This window comes from Carassius carassius, chromosome 36, assembly GCF_963082965.1.
Source record: "Carassius carassius chromosome 36, fCarCar2.1, whole genome shotgun sequence".
NCBI lineage: Eukaryota > Metazoa > Chordata > Actinopteri > Cypriniformes > Cyprinidae > Carassius > Carassius carassius.
In genome coordinates, this window is record NC_081790.1 from 12,344,182 (window position 1) to 12,350,169 (window position 5,988).

Here is a 5,988-nt window from a genome sequence, read left to right on the forward strand (position 1 = left end):
ATGGATTTGGGAAACACCAAATCATTGAACTATGTTAGTAATGTTGAAACTTGCAATGATAGTTGGCTAACTATGCTTCAAGGGAACGTCCACATTACAGGTTAAAGGACAAATTCACCTTACACTGTGTCTACATCAGACGCCAGAGACGCGGTGTGGTGCGACACACAATAGAACTCATTATAATCAGTGATCCTGTCTACACTGGATGCGGCGCGACAAATCCCTGAAAGAAAACTGCTGCTGCTGCATTCTATTTATGATGCATTCACACAAATTATTTCAATGGTCGCTTTGTCGTGTCCAGACAGACTTTTAGAAAGAATCTCTAATGACAACATATACATATACTGTATATAACCCTTTGGTGTACCCTACCTAAGTGAGCAAAATCTTGGGTTTACCCTACCTTTTACAGCATAAGTAGGGCTTTTTGCACAAGTATTGTTAGTATATTTGACATTTATTCATTTAAAAGTGTTAAAGTGCCAATTGTTAAACTCTTAATTAATCCCAAGGAATTTAGCATGTCTCTTATATATTTCCCTAATGACAAATCAGTAAATATAAAACTGAACAAGACCTCATTACTTTAAATATTGACACACACTATCTGTGTATACTGTACATTTATTTCACTTTTTCTGACCGTGGCTACTTTATTTCCTTAGGAAACAATGGTAATTTAAGATTCATGAAATGAATGTGTTAGTTAGGTTGTTTTAGTGACCTTTGATTAATATTGTGTTGTGTTTGGTTGTACTACATAATCTTTGTTCATTTTATGTGATTGGAAGGACTGTACTATGAATAACATGATGGATAACATGTCTTATCCTCTGTTACTGACACTTATGGTGCCAAAAGAAACTAAATCATATAGACATGTATATTTTATTTGCTTTCTTGCCTTATATCTAATTATATTGTCGATTAATATACGTCTTGTTGTGGTCATTATAATGGAGAAAGCTCTTCATGAACCAATGTACATATTCCTGTGTCATTTGTGTATAAATGGAGTTTATGGGGCTTCAGGTTTTTATCCTAAATTTCTGTCTGATTTAATATTTGACTCATATGTGATCTCCTCTAATATGTGTACTTTGCAAACCTTTGTTATCTATAGCTCTTTGCTTTCTGACAACACAATATTAACAGTGATGTCTTATGATAGATATGTAGCCATATGCAAACCTTTAGAGTATCATTCCAAATTAACTAAAAACACCTGTGTGAAACTAATTCTGTTCTCATGGATTGTTCCTAACTCCTTGACATTTGCAACAGTCCTGTTATCAAAGTTGAGGCCCTTTTGTAAATATCACATTGACAAATTATATTGTGACAACTGGTCAATTGTAAAACTGTCTTGTGCACCCTCTTTTGTTAATAATGTCTTTGGATATGCCATTACTGTTTTATTTTTGAGCTTTATAGGTTTTATAATTGTGTCTTATATTAAACTGATCTCTGCATGTAAAGCATCTTTAGAAAACAGAAGGAAATTCTGGCAAACATGTTTGCCACATATATTTTCACTTATAAATGTCACTATTGCTATGCTTTTTGATATCTTGTATAGTAGATATGGTGCAAATGATATTTCAGAGAGTTTGCGTAATTTTTTGGCTCTTGAACTGGTGATAGTCCCACCTGTGTTCAATCCTCTAATCTATGGGTTAAATATTAGAGCAGTGCGCACAAGAGTTTTCACTTCATGTGTTGCATCAAAAGTAAATGTTTCACAAAACATCATAACTTAATTATGTACTACTCAGTGTACAAAAAATAGTTTGTCATTAGCTATGAATTGTGAAAACTGAGAAAGAGTGTGATTTTAACAAACATACAAACACACACACACACACACACACACACACACACACACACACACACGTACATTTTCTTGGGTCATCTGTATGTAATGCAGCCTCAGGATTTTACCCTAAATTTCAGTCTATTTTAATATTGAATCTCCTCTCACATGTGTGCTCTTTATTTACAGCTCTCTTTTTTTTGTGAATTTATAGTTTTAACAGTGATGTCATATGATAGGTATGTGACCATACAGTATGTCACCCTTTAGACTATCAAGATCACAAATTTTCCTGTTTCATTTTACATGTCTCCTGCTGCTCGATGCTGTACATTATGTTCAGTGCCCTGCTCCTGTCAAAAAGGTTATGATGTAAAAATTGTAACCTGTCATGAAGTGCCATTTTTAAATGTCCTGGATAAACACTGTGCCAAATACATGTACACAATCATTTTCAGAAGTTTGAAGATCAAAATCCTAAAATTTTTGTTCATTTTCAGGGTTAAATTACACTTTAATAACAGATTCCCAATTTGACCCTAATGAACTATACTGAATGTACTCTAAATGTCAATATTGTAGTTTGTGTATCACTGTCATTGTGATTTGTGAGGCATATTAAAAGGCTCTACATTATCCAGCTCAATTCAGTTTAAGCTTTGTTTTTATTCAATCACTGGCACCCGTGCCTGAATGGAAAAATATGGAAAGTGCCTGAAAGTACAGACACTACTCTGACATCACCAAAATTTCAGTACATATTGTGTAACATAATTTCTAAATCATGTATGTCAATAATCATACAAGCCTATGCAAAATTGGCCAATAATCAGTCTGAAGTTTGTTTATGCTGTTTTTCTTTTTTTATATGCCACATTTTTTCTTTTCTTTTCAAAGAAGGTGACACAATAGTCAAATAAATCAGTCAAGTGTATGTTGATATTGAAAAACATTTTTAAATCATGTGGAAAAACATGAAACATGAACATGAAAACATAATGTAATAACAGTGTACATACTGTGTTGTGTCTCTGTGTTTTGTGTGTTTCTATTGCTGAGTCTGTCAAATTCCTATGCCTTTCTCCCCTCCACATCTCTGCACAGCACAGCACAGCACAGCAGTTTAGGACACAATAATCGGCACATCACAGACAGGCAGAGAGCCACAGAAGAGAAGCCCCCCTCCCTTTACACTTGTGTTTGTCTTGGTGTGGAGGTGAGTGGTGAAGAACAAAAGACTAGTCTACTGTACCTGTGCCACGAATTTAAAGCTAATTATCCAAAAGACAAAAGGCAAATATAATAATGTTAATATATTTAAAGTTTTGTTTATTTTTGTTTTTAAACATATAGGCGTCCCTTTTTTTCCACTTGAGTCCCTGCCCTTCAAAATGTCTGTGCTTCCCTGCTATCCAGTCTGTAGGTTTAAGCAAACCATTATTACTTAATCATACTTTTGCATAATTATGATTTATAGTCTTTTAAGTACACTTATTTTACCAATATAAACAAATAAGATTTTACTTTTAAGTGTATTGTCCAAAATTACACTTGTATAACTGTGTGTTAATGCACTTCGAATTTATTTTCTTCCAAACTTCAATATACTTTCTTATACAATAGGCTATATTCCAGTACTTATTTTTTACATTTTCTTCACCAGCTCCTCCTTTATGAGCTCGGCTTTTCCACGTAATATCGATACTCGAGAACGAGTCAATCGTTCGTTCGTTATCTGGCTCAGCTCAGTGTTCATCTTCAGTTCTCTCTTCACAGCAGTTCAGTCAGTGTACTGTTAGAGTAAATTAATTACTCCAGGATATTGGTTTGTTTTAACTCAGAGGGAGTGTCAGCCACATTAAAAAAGTTAACAGCTTAAGTCATTTGTGGATTAATGCTTATTGGAGATGTGAACCGTTTCAAACAATTCAGTTCGATTTGGTGAACTGGTTCAAGAAGATCCGGTTACATCGAGTGATTGGTTCGCGAACCGGATATCACTACACTGCAGTGAACGCGCTCACAACAGACATGGAAGAGAAGACAATGCTGAGTAAAGTCATAGTTTTTGCTATTTTCGGACCAAAATGTATTTTCGATGCTTCAAAAAATTCTAACTGACCCTCTGATGTCACATGGACTACTTTGATGATGTTTGTATTACTTTTCTGGACATGGACAGTATACAGTACCATACACACACTTTCAATGGAGGGACAGGAAGCTCTCGGACTAAATCTAAAATATCTTAAACTGTGTTCCGAAGATGAACGGAGGTCTTACGGGTTTGGAACGACATGAGGGTGAGTTATTAATGACATCATTTTAATTTTTGGGTGAACTAACCCTTTAAGTGAATTCGCAGCATTGTTCGTCAAGCAATAGACGAGAAACAGGAAACAACACTCTGACAAACACAAGATGCTAGACAGGGTAATATATAGGGATGAGTAATGAGTGACAGCTGTTGCTGATGACAATTAGCAGCGATGCCCACAACAAACAATCAGTGCTGACGCGTTACACACAGACTTCACCCACATAGTGAAAAAGCCCGAGATCACGGTTTACCAACCGTGACAATCCACCACACAATTAGACTTTAGTATTGCCTTTTACTTTGAGATTGATCTGAAGTTCAATGCAAATTTAAAATCAAAAGAAATAGTTTATACTGTTGAAACCAAATATTTGCATAACTCCAGGAAACACTGCATCTAACAATGGTTTGGAGAAAAAATAGTTAATAAAAAAATAAAAGCATATACATCAATTCAAATACGATTATCTAATAAGCATGTGTCCTATTTTGTGTACTAAACTCCTGAAATATTGGTGTCTCTTTGAAACACTGTTGTCTCTTTGTATATGATATGATGTTTCTCAAAATAAGTAAAATGCTCATGAAGTGACTCACAGCAGTTCTGGATATTATGTTTGTGTTCAGGGACTCATATATTGAGGCAGCAGAGGCTGAAAACACTGCAAGCTTCAGTAGGCCTATGTATAGTAAATAAAAAACGCATGTCTGCGCAATTAATTTCCATGAGGGGTGGACTGGGAAAAAAAAAAATTAGGCTGGCAAATCTCACACTCATACACCCACAACACATTCTGAAACATGGACAACCCTATTTTGTGTATGGACCTGACATGAAAAAGATTTAAATCCTTAGGTTGGGGACATGCAACATAATTAAGAGCTCTCTCCTGAACTGCACCTTCACATCCATTATCCATCCATCCTCTCATGACTTTAAAACTGAAGATTTTATTCGACTTTTACCATGTTTAACCAAAAAGTGCATTTTTGTTTTTTGGCAAATTAATTACCACTTGTATTTATTTTTATTACAAATTCCATGGTTAAACCACTGTTAGTGCCATACCATATAGGCTACATTAATTTTCCTAAGTGTTGTGTTTTTGTCTGCACTAGCTCCCCCTAAACCTATGATAAAATATGATTATTTGTCTGCTAAATTACTACTGTAACATTACAATAGATAATAATGATGTTATTTATACAGTATTTTAGTGAGTCAAGTCAAGTCACCTTTATTTATATAGCGCTTTAAACAAAATACATTGCATCAAAGCAACTGAACATCATTCATTAGGAAAAGTTTGTCAATAATGCAAAATGACAGTTAAAGGCAGTTCATCATTGAATTCAGTGATGTCATCTCTGTTCAGTTTAAATAGTGTCAGTGCATTTATTTGCAATCAAGTCAACGATATCGCTGTAGAAGAAGTGACCCCAACTAAGCAAGCCAGAGGTGACGCCGGCAAGGAACCGAAACTCCATCGGTGACAGAATGGAGAAAAAAAAATTAGGAGAAACCAGGCTCAGTTGGGGGGCCATGCAGTTCTCCTCTGACCAGACGAAACCTGCAGTTTAATTCCATGCTGCAGCAAAGTCAGATTGTGCAGAAGAATAATCTGTTTCCTGTGGTCTTGTCCTGGTGGTCATCTGAGACAAGGTCTTTACAGGAGATCTGTATCTGGGGCTCTAGTTGTCCTGGTCTCCGCTGTCTTTCAGGGATGTAGAGGGCCTTTCTAGGTGCTGATCCACCATCTGGTCTGGATAAGTACTGGATCCGGGTGACTGCAATGACCCTCTGATCTGGATACAGATTGGATCTGGTGGCTGCGGTGACCTCGGAATA

The 5,988-nt window shown here is 35.8% G+C and overlaps 1 pseudogene; it reads left to right on the top strand.

Moving 5' to 3' along the window:
- Positions 1-818: 818 nt before the first annotated feature.
- LOC132116568 (olfactory receptor 4E2-like) lies at positions 819-2,089 on the top strand (annotated as a pseudogene).
- The last annotated feature ends 3,899 nt before the right edge of the window (positions 2,090-5,988 follow it).